This window comes from Eleutherodactylus coqui, chromosome 10 (assembly GCF_035609145.1).
Source record: "Eleutherodactylus coqui strain aEleCoq1 chromosome 10, aEleCoq1.hap1, whole genome shotgun sequence".
Taxonomy (NCBI): domain Eukaryota; kingdom Metazoa; phylum Chordata; class Amphibia; order Anura; family Eleutherodactylidae; genus Eleutherodactylus; species Eleutherodactylus coqui.
In genome coordinates, this window is record NC_089846.1 from 38,283,013 (window position 1) to 38,303,658 (window position 20,646).

Here is a 20,646-nt window from a genome sequence, read left to right on the forward strand (position 1 = left end):
AGTTATACTGTAAGCTGGTTAGTTTTAAAAAAAAATATTTCTGAGCAGTTTTGATACAACCCAACATTCAATGTTATATTTTGGTTGGTATTAAAGGGGTTGTCCCGCGCCGAAACGGGTTTTTTTTTTTTTAAACCCCCCCCCCCGTTCGGCGCGAGACAACCCCGATGCAGGGGTTAAAAAAACCACCCGCACAGCGCTTACCTGAATCCCGGCGGTCCGGCGTCTTCATACTCACCTGCTGAAGATGGCCGCCGGGATCCTCTGTCTCCATGGACCGCAGCTCTTCTGTGCGGTCCATTGCCGATTCCAGCCTCCTGATTGGCTGGAATCGGCACGTGACGGGGCGGAGCTACACGGAGCTACACGGAGCCCCATTCAGAAAAGAAGAAGACCCGGACTGCGCAAGCGCGGCTAATTTGGCCATCGGAGGGCGAAAATTAGTCGGCACCATGGAGACGAGGACGCCAGCAACGGAGCAGGTAAGTATAAAACTTTTTATAACTTCTGTATGGCTCATAATTAATGCACAATGTACATTACAAAGTGCATTATTATGGCCATGCAGAAGTGTATAGACCCACTTGCTGCCTCGGGACAACCCCTTTAATGCTGTGGCCAAAGAACCCTGTGTAGCTCTTGCTTACGATCTGAAGGTTGTGGTTCAATCCCAGCTTGGTTCAGGTAGCTGGCTGAAGGTTGACTCAGCCTTCCATCCTTATGAGGTCGGTAAAATAGGTACCTAGTGTCAGGATTCGAACTGGGAACCACCTACACTCCAAGCAGTAGCTCTTCTTATTGAGCTAAGCAGGTCTTTATACAAAGCCCTCTGCATACTTTGACCTTATTTTTCAGATCCTACTATTCAGCTACTATCCACCCCTTGTTCTAGATCCACCTGTTCCTGATTAGGACATCCTATAAAAGCCTGGGCCTGACACTCCTGTACTCTTCATGATTGTGTGATTATTGTGCTCTATTGCCTGTATCAAGCTTCCTTTCCTTACCTGCTCCTCACCTGCTGACGATTCCTGGCTTCCCATCTGACTACGCTTCCCACCTAATCCATTTATACTGCAAATGTGTCTATCTGCTGTTATGACCAGCGAGTGTGGGCACACTGTGCCAATCAATTAGTTTGGCTTTAGCCTAAACCTAAGGGTGTTATCCTGCTGGTTCCTCTGTATTCATCCTTTAACCCCTGAACAGGGATCTGGCCTCGGCTATGGGAAACCGAGCAGGTCACTACCTCCTGGAGTAGTCCTGGTGTGGTTGGCAGCTGACCCACAGGGTCAGCGACACTGCTGCTACGCACCAAGTGACAGGCCAAAGCATACTGTCTTGATACGGATCTTATGTCAGAGCAGGCAGGGTATAACTATATCTGGGTCACAAGTCTGAGGATTGAGGCAGGCAGGGTTCAAGCAAGTCTAGGTCACAATTCCAAGAGTCAGGGCATGCAGAGTTCAGGAAAGTCTGGTAAACTGGTCCAAGGTCAGTACTTAGTAGATCAATATCAGAATGGCTTGATGGGAACTGGAGACAAACTACACCAATACTCTGGCAAGGAAGAAGCTCCTTCAGGACAGCTTAAATAGGAGAGTAATCGCCTATTAACCCTACAGCTGGGCTGAGAGCCTGGAGAATGGTTAACTCCTGCAGTGCTAATGGAAAGCACACAGTACTGTGGAAATTTAACTCCAGCACTGCTGATAGAAAATAAACAGTTATTCATGCAGAAGGGACAGGGCGATGCCCACATCTGCCCACAATAATAGGAGGGTAGCAGACCCAGGCAGCCAACTTAACACCTGCTGAGGACTCTTGACTTCCCATCTGACTACACTTCCTGCCTCATCCATTGTACTGCAAACATGACTACGTGCTGATGACCTCCGGCTTACCCCGACTACCCTCCGATCCCGGGCGGTTACTACATGATCGGCTCCTGTCCAGTGCCGGTAAGGTGTGGGTAAAAGATGACTGGGGAAGGCAATGGCAAACCACCCCACAAAAACTGTCTGACAAAGAAATGTCACAGTGTGACGTGACCTGAGGAGTCAGTCATAACTCGGTGCTTGCACCAAGGGACTTTACCTTTACCAATGCTGTGGCCTACCCCTGAATGAACCGACAGAAGAAACGATAAAACTATCTGTGCCTGGGAACTTTATTTTATGTTATCTGGTTTAGACCGCCTTCATATGGGCGAGAGAATCACACGAGATTTGAGGGTTGCAAGACGCAGAAATATGAACCACATTCTTTTGAATGGGGTCATATACATGAGCGATGTATGCGGGAACCAAATCACGGCATGTTTCACGTTTGTGTGTGCCCTCACATCGCATCTCCCATTATCTTTAATGGGGCCGGCGGCAGCATCGCACCACATGCTAGGTGCACACGATGCAAGGTCTCCCATTGAACACAATTGGAGAAACTCCATGACCCTCTGCCACCGCTGTCCCACACGGCTGATCGCTTCTTCCCTGAAGTAATGCGAGTCGGTTTTGACATAAAACGCCTTGCATCTGTGGGGAATTCACATGTTGGTTCATGTGATCAACGGTCCAATATCAAACTTGGCTGTGTGAAGTTAGCCTTATCATTAAAAATCTTCAGTGTACAGCCCAGTGTGAAAACTGGAATAACAGAAAATGCTAAGTGAATGAACAAAAGAAAAGTCTAAGTTATCAATTCAATTGAAAGGGTGAAATCTCTTGTAGAGCCACATAAAAATCTGCTATATATAAATGCACCCTAACAGTATAAAGTAAGGCAAAAACTATACTCTCCTTTTAAAGGTCCCTCTTGTCCAGTGTCGTCATCCCGGTCCAGGAAACTCCTGCAGCTTTGAAGGATTGGTTCATCATTCACATGATTGCTGAGGGAGCTTCTGGGCTTCTGGGACCGAGAATATTCTACTCGAGCATGGAGGGAAATGCGTTGTGTGTGTGGTGGGGGGCAAGCAGTGGCTCTACTGCTGGCAAACACAACATTTATTGGGAACACCCCATATATTAGTGATGATGAGATAATAGGTGGTATATTGCATAATCAGAGAATATACCGTAAGTGTTTGCTATGAGCTTGGATGTAACAGGTAGTTATTAATCCTTAGATATGCAGTATAAATAGCAAGCATACTGAGACACACCTACGTTGGTATACTGTAATATCTCTGAGAAGAATATTTGCTTCTCTCAGCCCACGTATAAAACTCATGGAAAAGTACCTGCTGTGAAAAGGATTAGCATTTTAGATGATCTCTAACAGTATCTATATTTTCATATATTATCAAGAAAAATAAGCCAGTTTGCCATCTTGTTGAATGTATTGCAACTTATTTTCGGGTCCTACTGTCAGGTACAGAATAGTTAAAGAGGCATTACTGACCATGGAATATGGCTGATAAATGGAAATCCCACGTCTGGGACTCTAACGCTGAAATAGGGCTGGGGGACTAATGAATAGAGAGGTGGCCATGAGAAAGAATGCCTTGGCTGCTTCCATAGAAATTATTGGTGAGAGCTGCACATGTGTATGACCATCATTTCCATTTATTCTATGTGTCACCAGATGGATGCAAGTCAAGGGAACCCTGTCTTTGAGATAGATGCAAGTCCCAGAGGTGGACCTGCATTTAAATGTCCAAGATGGGAATACCCCTTCTAATGCATTTTCTATGCATTTCAACATAGAGAGTCAATCATAGCCAAAGAGAGTGATACTTTAATTTGTATAGTAACTAGAGATGAGCGAACGCGTTCGTCCGAGCTTGATATTCGTGCGAATATTAGGGTGTTCGGGATGTTCGTTATTCGTGACGAACACCATGCGGTGTTCTGGTTACTTTCACTTCCTTCCCTGAGACGTTAGCGCGCTTTTCTGGCCAATTGAAAGACAGGGAAGGCATTACAACTTCCCCCTGCAACGTTTAAGCCCTATACCACCCCCCTGCTGTGAGTGGCTGGCGAGATCAGGTGTTCGCCTAATATAAAAGTCGGCCCCTCCCGCGGTTCGCCTCAGATGCGGTGTGAGTTAGATGAGGGACAGTGCTGTTTATACCGGAGCTGCTGTAGGGAAAGAATTGGTAGTTAGTGTAGGCTTCAAGACCCCCCAAAGGTCCTTATTAGGGCCACTGATAGCTGTGTGTTGGCTGCTGTTAGCAGTGGGATTTTTTTTTTCTCAAAATCGGCTCTGCAGAGCGTTGCACCTGGCATTAGGGACAGAAGTGCTGCATAGGCAGGGAGAGTGTTAGGAGTGAGTGTAGCCTTCAAGAACCTCAACGGTCCTTTCTAGGGCCATATTTATCCGTGTGCAGTACTGTCCAGGCTGCTGTTGGCTGTGCTGCATTTTTTTTGGGCTTCTCAAAATCGCCTCTGCAGAGCATTGCACCCTCCATTGATACTGCAGGGAAAGAATTGTATAGGCAGGGCCACAACACCGTTATTATTCATAGAATATACGCAGTGCTGCCTGTTGGTGGGAAAAAACTGAAAACAAATCTATTTGTCCAGCCTCTGTCCGTCCTTACGGGCGGTGGACACGTGTGAGCTGTGTGAAAAACATTGCTAAATCATACGCAGCCAGCTACGCTTTACTGCTAGGTTCGCCATTTGCTTTCCTTAATTGGGAAAAAAAATACCTGCTCTCCAAGAGTTATAATAACTCTGCTACCCTCACGTTCTGTGACACATAAGCAGGGACACAGCACAGTTATTAAACTTCTCAGGTTCATTGAATATACGCAGTGCTGCCTGTTGGTGGGAAAAAACTGAAAAGAAATCTATTTGTCCAGCCTGTATCCGTCCTTACGCCTGTGGAGACGTGTGAGCTGCGTGAAAAACATTGCTAAATCATACGCAGCCAGCTACGCTTTACTGCTGGCTTCGCCATTTGCTTTCCTTAATTGGGAAAAAAAATACCTGCTCTCCAAGAGTTATAATAACTCTGCTACCCTCACGTTCTGTGACACATAAGCAGGGACACAGCACAGTTATTAAACTTCTCAGGTTCATAGAATATACGCAGTGCTGCCTGTTGGTGGGAAAAAACTGAAAACAAATCTATTTGTCCAGCCTCTGTCCGTCCTTACGGGCGGTGGACACGTGTGAGCTGTGTGAAAAACATTGCTAAATCATACGCAGCCAGCTACGCTTTACTGCTGGCTTCGCCATTTGCTTTCCTTAATTGGGAAAAAAAATACCTGCTCTCCAAGAGTTATAATAACTCTGCTACCCTCACGTTCTGTGACACATAAGCAGGGACACAGCACAGTTATTAAACTTAGATAATTCATTCACTAGAGGCAGTGGGGCCTTTCGTTTTCCAAAAAGGGCAAAAATTATATTTGGCCTGCAGTCTTGCGCCAATTTATTTCCTGCCTGGGAAATCTAATCACTGGTAATACAGCATGCTGAGGGGTAGGGGTAAGCCTAGAGGACGTGGACGTGGACGTGGCCGAGGACGCGGAGGGCCAAGTGAGGGTGTGGGCACAGGCCAAGCTCCTGATCCAGGTGTGTCGCAGCTGTCTGCTGCGCGATTAGGAGAGAGGCACGTTTCTGGCGTCCCCACATTCATCGCCCAATTAATGGGTCCACGTGGGAGACGGTTATTAGAAAATGAGCAGTGTGAGCAGGTCCTGTCCTGGATGGCAGAAAGTGCTTCGAGCAACCTATCGTCTACCCGCAGTTCTGCGCCGTCCACTGCTGCCAATCCGAATCCTCTGTCTGCTGCTCCTCCTTCCTCCCAGCCTCCTCACTCCACTACAATGACACCTGCTCAGGAGCGGGAACACTCCCAGGAACTGTTCTCGGGCCCCTGCTTAGATTGGGCAGCAGCGGTTCCTCTCCCACCAGAGGAGTTTATCGTCACTGATGCCCAACCATTCGAAAGTTCCCGGGGTCCGGGGGAAGAGGCTGGGGACTTCCGCCAACTGTCTCAACAACTTTCTGTGGGTGAGGAGGACGATGACGATCAGACACAGTTGTCTTGCAGTGAGGTAGTAGTAAGGGCAGTAAGTCCCAGGGAGCAGCGCACAGAGGATTCGGAGGAAGAGCAGCAGGACGATGAGGTGACTGACCCCACCTGGTGTGCAACGCTTACTCAGGAGGACAGGTCTTCAGAGGGGGAGTCAAGGGCATCAGCAGGGCAGGTTGCAAGAGGCAGTGCAGTGGCCAGGGGTAGAGGCAGGGCCAGACCGAATAATCCACCAAGTGTTTCCCAAAGCGCCCCCTCGCGCCATGCCACCCTGCGGAGGCCGAGGTGCTCTAAGGTCTGGCAGTTTTTCACAGAGACGCCTGACGACCGACGAACAGTGGTGTGCAACCTTTGTCGCGCAAAGCTCAGCCGGGGAGCCAACACCAACAGCCTCACCACCACCACCATGCGCAGACATATGATGGCCAAGCACCCCGCAAGGTGGGACAAAGGCCGTTCACCGCCTCCGGTTTGCACCCCTGCCTCTCCCCCTGTGCCCCAATCTGCCACTGAGATGCAACCCCCCTCTCAGGACACAGGCACTACCGCCTCATGGCCTGCACCCACACCCTCATCTCCGCTGTCCTCGGCCCCATCCAGCAGTGTAGTTCAGCGCACCGTTCAGCCGTCGCTTGCGCAAGTGTTCGAGCGCAAGCGCAAGTACGCCGCCACGCACCCGCACGCTCAAACGTTAACCGTCCGTATCGCAAAATTCATCAGCCTTGAGATGCTGCCGTATAGGGTTGTGGAAACGGAGTCCTTCAAAAGTATCATGGAGGCGGCGGCCCCGCGCTACTCAGTTCCCAGTCGCCACTACTTTTCCCGATGTGCCGTCCCAGCCCTGCACGACCACGTCTCCCGCAACATTGTGCGCGCCCTCACCAACGCGGTTACTGCCACGGTCCACTTAACTACGGACACGTGGACAAGCACAGGCGGGCAGGGCCACTACATCTCCCTGACGGCACATTGGGTGAATTTAGTGGAGGCTGGGACAGAGTCAGAGCCTGGGACCGCTCACGTCCTACCCACCCCCAGAATTGCGGGCCCCAGCTCGGTGGTGGTATCTGCGGAGGTGTATGCTTCCTCCACTAAAGCACCCTCCTCCTCCTCCTCCTCCTCCGTCTCACAATCAAGATGTGTTAGCAGCAGCATGTCGCCAGCAGTCGGTGTCGCGCGGTGTGGCAGCACAGCGGTGGGCAAGCGTCAGCAGGCCGTGCTGAAACTACTCAGCTTAGGCGATAAGAGGCACACGGCCCACGAACTGCTGCAGGGTCTGACACAGCAGACCGACCGCTGGCTTGCGCCGCTGAGCCTCCAACCGGGCATGGTCGTGTGTGACAACGGCCGTAACCTGGTGGCGGCTCTGCAGCTCGGCAGCCTCACGCACGTGCCATGCCTGGCCCACGTCTTTAATTTGGTGGTTCAGCGGTTTCTGAAAAGCTACCCACGCTTGTCAGACCTGCTCGTAAAGGCGCGCCGGCTCTGCGCACATTTCCGCAAGTCCCACACGGACGCTGCCACCCTGCGCACCCTGCAACATCACTTTAAGCTGCCAGTGCACCGACTGCTGTGCGACGTGCCCACACGGTGGAACTCTACGCTCCACATGTTGGCCAGGCTCTATGAACAGCGTAGAGCTATAGTCGAATACCAACTCCAACATGGGCGGCGCAGTGGGAGTCAGCCTCCTCAATTCCTTTCAGAAGAGTGGGCCTGGTTGGCAGACATCTGCCATGTCCTTGGTAATTTTGAGGAGTCTACCCAGGTGGTGAGCGGCGATGCTACAATCATTAGCGTCACCATTCCTCTGCTATGCATCTTGAGAAATTCCCTGCAAACCATAAAGGCAGCTGCTTTGCGCTCGGAAACGGGGGCGGGGGAAGACAGTATGCCGCTGGATAGTCAGGGCACCCTCCTGTCTATTTCTCAGCGCGTACAGGAGGAGGAGGAGGAGCATGAGGAGGATGAGGAGGAGGGGGAAGAGACAGCTTGGCCCGCTGCTGACGGTACACCGGCTGATTGCCTGTCATCCTTTCAGCGTGTATGGCCTGAGGAGGAGGAGGAGGAGGAGGAGGAGGAGGATCCTGAAAGTGATCTTCCTAGTGAAGACAGCCATGTGTTGCGTACAGGTACCCTGGCACACATGGCTGACTTCATGTTAGGATGCCTTTCTCGTGACCCTCGCGTTGCACGCATTCTGGCCACTACGGATTACTGGGTGTACACACTGCTCGATCCACGGTATAAGGAGAACCTGCCCACTCTGATTCCCGAAGAGGAAAGGGGTTCGAGAGTGTTGCTATACCACAGGACCCTTGCGGACAAGCTGATGGTAAAATTCCCAGCCGACAGCGCTAGTGGCAGAAGGCGCAGTTCCGAGGGCCATGTTGCAGGGGATGTGCGTAGATCGAGCAGCATGTACATCCCAGGCAGTGCAACAGTCTTTAAGGGCCTGGCCAGCTTTATGGCTCCCCACCAAGACTGTGTCACCGCTCCCCAGTCACGGCTGAGTCGGCGGGAGCACTGCAAAAGGATGGTGAGGGAGTACGTAGCGGATCGCACGACCATCCTTGGTGACGCCTCTGCCCCCTACAACTACTGGGTGTCGAAGCTGGACACGTGGCCTGAACTAGCCCTGTATGCCCTTGAGGTGCTTGCTTGTCCTGCGGCTAGCGTGTTGTCGGAGAGGGTGTTTAGTGCGGCTGGGGGAATCATCACCGATAAGCGTAGCCGCTTGTCAACCGACAGTGCCGACAGGCTAACACTCATCAAGATGAACAAAGGCTGGATTTCGCCAGACTTCTGTTCTCCACCAGCGGACAGCAGCGATACGTAAGCAATACGTAGGCTGCACCCGCGGATGGAAGCTACGTTCTCTCTCACCATCCAAAACGGGGACATTTGTGCTTCATCAATCTGTGTCTAATATTCCTCCTCCTCCTCCTCCTGTTCCTCCTCGTGAAACCTCACGTAATCACGCTGAACGGGCAATTTTTCTTAGGGCCACAAGGCTCACTCAAATAATTTTTCTGAACAATTTTTATAAGTTTCAATGCGCTTAAAAGCATTGGAACTTTAACTTGAACCAATTTTTCGTTACACTGGGCTGCCTCCAGGCCTAGTTACCACTTAAGCCACATTAACCAAAGCGATTAATGGGTTTCACCTGCCCTCTTGGCTGGCCATGGCCAATTTTTGGGATGTACATTAGTACTGTTGATACAGCAATTTTTGTGGGCCCTCGCCTACAGTGTAATCAAATTAATTTTTAGCCCACCTGCATTACAGCTGACGTTACCTCAGCTGTGTTGGGCAATGCAATGGGATATTTTTGTGTACCGCCGGTGGGTTCCAGGGAGCCACCCATGCTGTAGGTGCACACTGAGTTTTTAATACTTCTGTACACTTCTAAAAAACCCGTCTGACTGGGGCATGCAGTGTGGGCCGAAGCCCACCTGTATTACGCACGACATTACTACCTCAGCTGTGTTGGGCAATGCAATGGGATATTTCTATGTACCGCCGGTGGCTTCCTGGCACCCACCCATGCTGTAGGTGCACACGGAGTTTTTACTACATCTGTACACTTATAAAGAACCCCAGTCAGACTGGGGCATGCAGTGTGGGCCGAAGCCCACCTGCATTAAGCACGACATTACTACCTCAGCTGTGTTGGGCAATGCAATGGGATATTTCTGTGTACCGCCGGTGGGTTCCAGGGAGCCACCCATGCTGTGGGTCGACAGGGACTTCACAATAGGGAGTTGTACCTGCCTGTGTCTATGAATTAAAAAGCCCGGTCTGACTGGGGCATGCAGACACCTTGACAGAATGAATAGTGTGTGGCACATAGGTTCCCCATTGCTATGCCCACGTGTGCAGCTCCTGATGGCGGTGGCACAGGATTCTATTTCTCATTGCTTCTGTACAGCATTGTGGGCTATCGCTCCGCCACTTTTAAAGAGGGTCGCTGCCTAGCCGTGCCAACCTCTGCAGTGTGTGCCTGCGGTCCCTCGTCATGGCAGACGCAATTCTAAATAGACATGAGCGTGGTGTGGCATGAGGGCAGCTGAAGGCTGCGCAGGGACACTTTGGTGTGCGCTGTGGGGGGGAGGGGGGCCGTTTGGGCAGCATGTAACCCAGGAGAAGTGTCAGTGGAGTGTCATGCAGGCAGTGATTGTGCTTTGTTGGAGGTAGTGTGGTGCTTAGCAAAGGTATGCCATGCTAATGAGGGCTTTTCAGAAGTAAAAGTTGTTGGGAGGGGGGGGGGCCCACTCTTGCCGGTATTGTGGCTTAATAGTGGGACCTGGGAACTTGAGATGCAGCCCAACATGTAGCCCCTCGCCTGCCCTATCCGTCACTGTGTCATTCCCATCACTTTCCTGAATTGCCCAGATTTTCACACATGAAAACCTTAGCGAGCATCGGCGAAATACAAAAATGTTCTGGTCGCCCATTGACTTCAATGGGGTTCGTTGTTCGAAACGAACCCTCGAGCATCACGGGAAGTTCGTAACGAATAACGAACACCCGAACATTTTGGTGTTCGCTCATCTCTAATAGTAACTTTTTAAAATTAGATGCCATGTGCAATCCATGCTGTAAACCTCCAGATTACATGGAGCTTTAGCATGGCCCAATGCATGAGGACTAACTCCAATTCGGAATAAAATCTATAATTGCCTTTGCTTCAGCTGATTTTATTGTAGTTTAATATCATATGGTATATCACAGAACCAAAGAGGTAAAATGTAAGTACTGTAATGGAGCAGTGCAGCTGTCCATAAGCAGCTTTGCCAGACTGGGGTTAAGTTCCGATAGCATCAGCCCCAGATCACGTGATCCACATACTAGTGCATGCTCAGTGTCATGAGCACTTCTCTGCTGGTGTGTGGATGGATTGGTCAGCTGGGGGGGGGGGGGGGGGTCGCAGTCGGCCAATCAGCGCTTGTCTGTGCACATTTATTCTGCCTCCTCCTCATGGAGGACGCTGGTTATACTTCTAGTCTGAAAATGTTTCTGGTTAAGTCCGTGGCTTTTGTCCTGTTCCTCAGTCAGATAAGTCTATTTGCTGTTAAGAATATTTGGGGTGTTTAATATCCATCTCCTGACTTATTGCAATTTTTGCTTGTATTTCAGCTGGTTCATTGTGTGCTTGTTTTCATCTACACTGCATATATTGTTGTTTACTGCAGCAAAATATGTATAATAAAAAAAAATTATCCTTGCTTTCCCAACAGAGATAGTCAAGGTCATCCCAGGTTCCTAAAGTGGGCTTGCCTTCATTAGGATGAGTGCCTCACTTTTAGGTAGTTAGGGTCAGATTTTCTATTCCCTGACTTGTTGGTTTTGTTATCATTAGTCTGTGTTCTCCATTAATATATTGCGTGTATATCCGTCCTTTAGGACACAAATTATGTTCAAACTGGGTAAGGTGCTTCCTGTTCAGCTCGGACATAACAAAGTGTGATAATCAGTTTCTGGTATAAATTATCGTAAACCTGTCAAACTACAGAAGGCCATGTTTCCTCTCACTAAACCAACTCACTTTTTGGAAATGTTGCAAGCATGTCAATTTGTTTTGTTCAAAAAAAGGTTGCGCCAAAGTAGTTTGTTTTTTTTCCTTCCTTTCAGTCGACATTGCAGAATAATAGGCTGAAATGGATGAACATTTGTCTTTTCTCAGCTTTACGAACCACTTTGTTATTTTTGTAAAATTTGCAACATTTTTTTTTATACCAGAAAACCGTCTCAAGTACCTTAACCCTATGCAATCTAATTTTGGATTCAGAGTTTCCTAGGGGTCTTTTTCTTTCTGCCATTTTACAATGGCGCCATCTGCTGGCTAGAGCCAGTACTGCAGTATGGGACATGTCGGAGAGGTCTCTGACAACAGAGCGGCCAGTACTATACAGTAAGAATACCCTGCTGGACGCCTTCCGACATCGGAGATGTACAGGCTTCAATCAGAATGTTGGAAGACGTCAGACAGGGGATTGGAAAGGGTTAATTCCCCTCAGGTCTACTGGTTTTGCATCACTTTGGGAACAATGTATCACTTTCAGGAGTAAAGAAAAAGGAGAGCAAAATATTTTAGATTAATAGAGGGATAAAAAGTCAACACCGTATATTGTAAGAAGGTATCAACATAAAAAGTTTTATTATGTTAACATACAGATTAATTACACGTTTGGATATCAACAACTTTACTATGCGCTATAAAACAAAGAAGAGGTTGAGATGAATAATAAATGGGAGTTACCAGAATGGCTAGAAAAGGTTTAAGGGTGAAGTCACACGAACGTATATCGGCTCGGTTTTCACGCCGAGCCGATATACGTTGTCCTCGTGTGCAGGGGGGGTGGATGGAAGAGCCAAGTGCAGGAACTGAGCTCCCGCCCTCCTCTCTGCCTCCTCTCCGCCCCTCTGCACTATTTGCAATGTGGAAAGGTGGGACGGGGGCGGGGCTAATTCTCGGAACGTAACCCCGCCCCTGCCCCGCCTCTTCCCATTACAAATAGTGCAGCGGAGAGGAGGCGGAGAGGGGGCGGGAGCTCAGTTCCTGCTCCTGGCCCTTCCATCCTCCCCCCCTGCACACGAGGACAACGTATATCGGCTCGGCGTGAAAACCAAGCCGATATACGTTCGTGTGACTTCACCCTAAACTAGGAAAGGTTTTGCATCAAAATTGTCCACAAAATTAAAACAAGATTGGGTTGATGACACAGGACTGATACTAATTACATCTACTTGGGGAATGGATATCCTCCTAATGACTGCTAATGTCTAAGATAGATGCAGTTGTCTTCTTTTCCGACCTTTGGACGCAGCTAAACTCCCTCCCCCTCCCCCAAAGATAGGTCACGACCTGTATTTTTGCCTAGAAGGGAATTTCAGTTGCTGAATTCCAGTTGCTAATTTTTTTAGTTTCAGTTATTTTTTTTTGTATTCCTTAGTCTGAACTTTTCCATAGGAAACCATTGGTTCCAATAGTCACAATTTTTTGTGTGTGTAATTTAGCAGCGCAAGTTCCCTCGTGTGATTGAGGCCTCAAGATGAAAATATGCACATCATACATACATAATGTATGATTTGGTATAGGCCTTGTTATATTCACAAAGTTGCATTTAGAATAAGTCGTATGCGCTTTTTGGCCGGTCGCAGCTAAATCTCACGTTTTCTCAGCCATTCACACGTCTGGGTGTGGCGTATATATGCTGTAGCCCAGAATTCCTTTGGTTGGCATAAATACTTCTACTGGCTCAATAGAGCCAGCTAACATGATTTAGCAGCACTAGCCGCTGCTAAACTCCTTCCCCCTCCTGGCTGATCATGGCCGAAAGATAGGGCAAGACCAATGATGTCCCATCTTCAGTGGCTGCGATGTTTTGACACGGCTGAAAATCGTCTATCTGAACGAATACATTGGAATCGAATGCGTCAGATGGTCGCGATTTTCATCAAACGTTTTAATGCGGCAAAATAGCCACGATAAAATGCTTGTGTGCATAAGAGAAATAATAAGTAACCCAAGTGTTAAAATGAGCAATGAGGATCTGATGCATTTGCTGTGGTGTCCGAAATTAAAGAGCTACTAAGAGGGCACAATGGAGCCTATAAAAGGAGTAGCTAATAACAGTAAACCCAATCACATGTACTCTAGAATTAGTAGGAAAGCACAATAATGATTCTAGGAAAGCAATTGGTGGCTAATACAGTTAATGCAAAATGTGAATGTCATATAAAAGTCCAACAAGAAGAAGAGAACAATATAATTATATTTGCTCAATTACAGCAGAAGGAATAGGAGGAAGAAAGAAAAAGACTACTTTAAGAAGTGAGCTCCATGGATAGGAAATATGTCTGAGGCCTCCCTCACACAGACGTTTTTTTTTTTAGCATTTAGCACTGTGCTTTCGGCGCAGCGCCAAACGCTGTCAGACGCTCCCATTGTTTTCAGCAGTTTTCAAGCAGTGTCTGTTAGGGTGGCTCTTATTTTTCAACTTTCTAAAAGTTTAGCTCCCACCCCCTATCTCGTTCCAATCAACAAAAAAATGATTTGTGCAAAATTTTAGCTCAATTGGACAACTACGAGGCGCCCCTCATCGATCATGAAGGTTTGAAGTTTTCACCCGGAAATTCATTTTTTCACATAACGCTGCTAAACTCCCTCCCTTCTCTGGCAGCTGTCATAAGCTCCCATAGGAGTCTATGGCAGAGGCCGTATTTCGGCTTGGGGGTGAGGGGCGGCGTGGTGGAGCGGGGGTAGCAGTGGGGAACAGGGGAGAGCTCTCTCTCTCCCCTCTGCAACCCCCCGCTCACCCCCGGCGCCCCCTGAATCTTTTCGTCCGAGTAGTTAGTTACTCGGAAAAAGCGGTGCTCGAGTGCAAAAACACCCGAACCGAGTACGCTCGCTCATCTCTATTCCAGAACTATCTTTCCTGGCCGACGTAAAATCGTCCGGTCGGAATGCGCTCCTTATGAGCTAACTTTGGCGGCCAGACGTTTTTACGCATCAGGAATACGTCCATCTGAACTGTTGCATTGGAAACAAATGGATCAGATGGGTAGCGTATATCGGCCGGCTGTGAAAACGCGGCCGATATACGTTTTTATGTGAAAGAGCCTACAGCTAGTGTTTGTTCTATTTTTGAGCATTTGGTGCTCCTCATCAATGAATCTGCGGCCGAAAACAAAAGGAAGGGTGCGGCAAAGCGCTTCAATTTAAATCATGGCGCTTACCACAATGCATGTGTGAGAGAAAGCTAGGGATGGATCCATATGGACGTATTTGTGTGCGCATGAAACATTTGCGTGTGCAATATGCAGAAAATAGACCTCATTGATTTCAATAGGTTCCTTCACATGCGCATATTTGATGTGTGCGTTTTGGTCGCACAAAAAAATACACAGCATGCTCTACTTTCCTTCGTATTTGCACAGGGAAAGAGAACGTATTGAACACATGAAACTAATTGGCTACATCAAAGGAGCATGGCTCAGTGCTTTTTTGCATGCACAAATGTGCGCCAATTGTTATATATATAAATATATATTTATATATTTTTATCATTATGATGTATGTATTAAAAAAATGTATACAAAAATCTAAAGCAATGAAACCTCAGCAGCCTGATTTATAGCCCGGCCGGCGTTTAGTATGCTGGTCTTAACGTGTAGCACCACCATTGGAATATCTGCTTAATATAACGTGCTCATATACCACGCGCATCTTGCACCACCTGTGCACCAAAAGTAGAAATCTAAGGCCTCGTGTCTACTTGCACGCATGCAGCCGAATCCAGCCGTGCCCGCTAGCATAGACAGGAAAATACATTTTCTTACCTCTCCGGATCCAGCGCAGGTCTCCTCTGTGCCAGCCGGATCTTCTTTCTTCAGCAACGTCCCGAACGCATGTGCAGTGCATTTTTTTTTGGGCTGTGGCTGTTCCGCTGATTAGCCGGTTTCCATTGACTTCAATGGAAGCTGTCCCACGGGATCCACAGAAAAATGGATCATGCTGAGATTTCTTCCTGCATGTGCGATCCGCACGCTGGGGAAAAGATCACATCCGCATGCTTTTTACTGTTCTGCAGATGCTATGGTCGGTCTGATTTGTGGATCTCCCGTGCTGGTTCCACAAATCAAATCCACCTGTGGGCATTGGTCCTAACTCAGCTACAAGCTGCTGCAAATTTCAGCTATAGCTTACAACAGCTTTCTGGCGTCAATTTATGGCAAATGCAATGGTCTGGGCCAACTACAGCTAAGTCCCGCCTACTTAAAAAAAAAGTGTTGCAAAGTTTATGCAAAAGTTAAAAAAGTCACATTTTTTTGTGCCAGAATTTTGGCGCAATACCACTAATACATTTTTCTCAAGGCATTATAATAATAACCTTTATTTGTATAGCGCCAACTTATTCTGCAGCGCTTTCAAAGCATGGGGGGAAGACAAACGATACGACAATTACATGTGATATACAATTATTTGGAAAGAGATGGGGTGGGGTGATACAGGAAGTACAGGGGCAGGAGAGGAGGCATGGGGGAACACAAATAGTACGAAAGTGTGGGAAGCCATAGGGAGCGGCAGGGGACATGTTGTGTTGGGCAGTGGATTGTATCAGAGAGTTGGTATGTAGAGATGAGCGAGTCTACTCGGTAAGGGCGCCCACCCACTGGCGTTTGAGATTTTCGTGCGTGAAAAACGCAGCGTTTTTCACGGCGTTTTTTGCCGCGTTTTCGCGGCTTTTCCATTAATTTCCATTGACTTTCATGGGTGCATTAGGAGAAAAATAAGGACACATATGCAACTGACAGTTCCTATGTTAAAAAAACGCAACGCAACGCAAAAAAAAAACGCCAGTGGACAGGAGTACATTCAATTCTAATTGCTCTTGAGAAAAAACGCAAAACGCAAAGAAAAAAAAATCGCCAGTGGGTGGGCGCCCTAAGGCAGTTACTCGAGCGAGCATTGCTCTTCTCGAGTAACTACTTAGTGATCCGAGCAGGCTCGGGTGGGCTGCGGAGCAGAGTAGGGGGAAGAGAGAGAGACATCTCCGCTCCACTTCCCCCCACCCCCGTAGCCCACCCGAGCCTGTTTGGATCACTAAGCAGTTACTTGAGAAGAGCGATACTCGCTCGAGTAACTGCCCTACCGAGTAGGCTCGCTCATCTCTATTGGTATGCCTCCCTAAAGAGGTACATTTTTAATGCATTATCATCTCTCCTACAAAGGGACCAGTCCAGTCCCAAAACACAATTATATCTTATTGGCACCAAAAAAAAAAACAACTTTCTTCAGCAGCGCCATCCACCAGACTACTTTTTCTTGCATGTTCATCTTCCATTGGGGTTTGATGGCTCTACAGAAGTGGTCCGGTGAGGCACAAAGGCAGCAGCTGTTATTTTCCGTAATTATTGAAAGCCCTACCAGATGTTGTATGCAGCATTACTAGGTGAGCCGCATATATAGAGGGAAATAGTCCCTCTCCACCTCATCCATCTTCACTGCTTAATAAAGTGCTGTTTCTGCTCCTTTTTCCTGGAAGTTTTTTGAGAAATTCTTTGTGCACTTATGAGTCTTGGCATTGTGTAGGTGGAAAGAAAACCCAACATGAGTGTATACTGTAATATGCTAGTTTTAGAAACTTCTATATTGTTGCACTCTGCTAACAAAAATATTGCCACCTGCCTTGATTTCCAAGTTGCCTTAAAGGGATTTCCCAGGACTCAACTTTTTTTTTACAGTCGTGGAATGTTGTGAAACAAATGATAAACTTATACTCTCCTCCTTCTGTGGTTTCTGTCTAGCACTGGATCCTTGGTTCCTGATGTCCAAACCCAGATGAAGCTGGCTGCCGTTCCCTGTGCATGCTACCTATACCCGATGATTGCTTTCCAGACTTGTTTAAAAAATCGTACATTGACTTGAAGGAATGCTGCCATCCAATAGGTGTTGCTATACAGGTATTGTTCCATCTTCCTTATTTGCATAAATTACCCAGAGGAGCATGCATGGCCTAATAAGTTTCCTCACTCACCTTTCAGGTGTCTTTTCACACCTCTTCTGGGTGCTCTCCTTGGGGAGAGATGATGCCATCCCCCAACCCACTCAACCCCCAGGGTGTCGCCACACACTTTTTGGGTGTTCTCCCTAAGGAGGAACGATACCCAGCTTGACCCACATTACAGGCCTCTCACCAGCCTCCACGAGGGATGCACCTGGTGGAGGAAAGATGGCGATCCTCTGAGCTAATAACCTCCAAGAAGTCACAGGGTACAAAAATGTGCCTATAATACTCTTGTGAAAGCAGCCTAGATTTTAGAAGTCATTAACCGAGAAAAGAAAATATAATGCCATCGCTTTAGATCTTGTGCATTACAGAGAGTCACCATGTCTACAGATAATTTATGCTTCCTATTATGGTGGAAAGGACATTTGAAATAATTATTTTAATATAAAATAAAAAAAATAGTTTTAAAGTAACACTTAAAAGTATGAGACCTCTTTCTACTGTAAAATGCGTGAAATTAGACCGAGCACAGACTTACATGGACTTGCCCCAAGGATTCTCTGACGACATTATGAAATCATTACATAATTGATGATGCCTCTGAGAAAATAACATAGAACAGTTATTACTAATATTTCTTACAACTTTGAAAACCACGAGAGAGAAAAATGATATTTCAACACATTCTCACATTGAGATTGTTCAGCATAAATATTTTAGCGATCTTCATTTGACTCAAAGTAATGAATACAAAAGTTTCGGATAAAATGGGACCTCTGTGTGGCCTCAGTGGAAGCGCTAACCAGAACTCCACAGTTTTTGACGTATGACTGTGTCAAATATTTACTCACTTTTTAATTTAAACAACCAAAACCATAAATTAGAAGAGTAATTGCGCTTTTCAGAATGTTTTGTCAGAGAGACATGTCAAAAGCTGAGACCCCTGCTGATCACTAGAATAAGAGCTGTTCCTCGTAGACTGTCTTTGCTGTTCTTCGGCTCCTCTTGGCAGCTGAAGGTGGTCCACGTATAGATCTATAGAAGTAGACTTGTAGTGTACTATGCACGTTGCAACTTGTTACAATTAATACTTACCTATTCCTCCTGAGGCAGTTCTTCTCCTCGACGATCTTCTCCTGGCTCCTCCTCCAGTCTCCCGGGTCACATCACCTCCAGCCGTCCGGATCTTCTTCATCCTGTTTTGGAGCATCCATTCTCAGCAGTCTCCTTCTTGCAGGTCAGTGCACATTATGTCACTTGTGACCTAGCATTCACTGGCTAGCAGGGAATACCAGGCTATTGCCGAGACTGCATATGCGCGCTGTCTCGCCGCGAGTGTTCATATACTATTGTCATGAGACAGTGTGCATGTGCAGTTTCGGCAATAGCGTGGCATAGGAGTCGGCATTCCCTGCTAGGCAGTGAACGCTACGTCACTAGTGACATAGCATACATTGACCTGCAGGAAGGAGACAGACGGGAATTGACCCTTTGTCACAGGAAGAAGAAGAATCGGTTGGCTGGAAGTGAGGTGACCCAGGGGACTACAAAAGCCAGGAGAAGATCTGCGAGGAGAAGATGAGGTAAGAAGATGGATGGGTGAGGAATAGGTAAGTATTGATTTTTTTTTTTTTTAAATGACAGAACCCCTTTAATGACATTATGTATAATTTTGCCCGCCGAATTTTCCTGCACCTTCACAGTGTAACATGTTTCGACCGTGAGATCTTTATCAAGCTCAAAGACACTACAACCCAGTGTGCAATATACCATGATTCATCCCATTAAAGCAATAGTCAGGTGATGAATTAGATCAAAGGCAAGGAACACCCAACCCACTCACAGGTAATATGAGTAAAAGTATATAGAGATACATAAAAACAATCACATTTACCTGAGCCAGGGCCACATCATCCTTCACTTCCCTAGTGTAGCAGCATCCTAGATGTAAACCGTGCACGTGCAGACAAGGACCTGCTGTGCATGTGTGAGGTCCACGATAAATCCTGTGATAGTGATCAGAATACTAGTATACATCACAGGCACAAACGTCTGCCTACAAGACATGTGCACCAGGTGCTCGGGTACAAGGGGAAGCCGGCAGAACCTGTAATAAGCTGCGCACTCATACCACTATATATAAAAGAATAACCAGGTTATGTTGTCCATGGACACAGGACGCTTAATATGAACACGTGACGCAAACATACTAATTTAAAAAAAATTATTAAACCATCGATCCGTACTTGTATAATTTATTTTATAACTCGACCTTCTTTTAAACGGAGATTGTATTCTTTATAAAAGAATCAAAATTGCAGCCAAACAGGGTGGATATTAATATAGTTCATTTGATATACCAGCACGTTTATAAGCATGTGTTTGGGTCATGATTACTCATGCATTTGTTGTAACCTGAAGGGATATATCCCGTAAATTACAGACAACCGAATCAAAATCCCATGAGTCATAAATAGTAGTAATCCATATAGTATATCATCATGATAATGCAAAGCATACACATCCGTTGCAGGGCAATAAATGTCATATCAAAGGGAGATACTCCTGTGCGTCATCATTCCTTGTTTCTCTTTTTACATGCCCGTGTGGGTTGGGGTATGTTGGGGAGACCACTATGGGGGTCCGGTCATGGATGGTGAAGCACAAGAACAAAAAACATGGAGCTGCCCGTCTCTAGACATTTTGTGGAACATAAACATGCTATCAGCCAATGTAAGTTCAGGGTGATTGATCACGTTCCGGGGTTGCCAAGGGGAGGTGATTGTTGTTTACAGCTAAAGAAAAAAGAACTTAAATGGATTTATGAATTGGATACCATGTCCCCAAGGTCTGAATATGGAACATTTGTATATACCTCATATCTAATAAAGGGATTCGTTGAGCATGTACGTTGGAGGAGGAAATATTAATTAATATCCTTTTTACTATTTATGTCTTAATGTTTTTTCTATTTGTTGTTTTAGGTGGGGTATATGTAAAGCCAGCGGCATCATCATCCATCCTTCCTACTTGATAATTAGGGAAACTGAAGTTTTTTTCCTCTCACATATTGGATTTTGATTATAATAAAATAGATTGCATCTATTTGATTATTTTTGTATATTTTTATTACCTTTTTGAC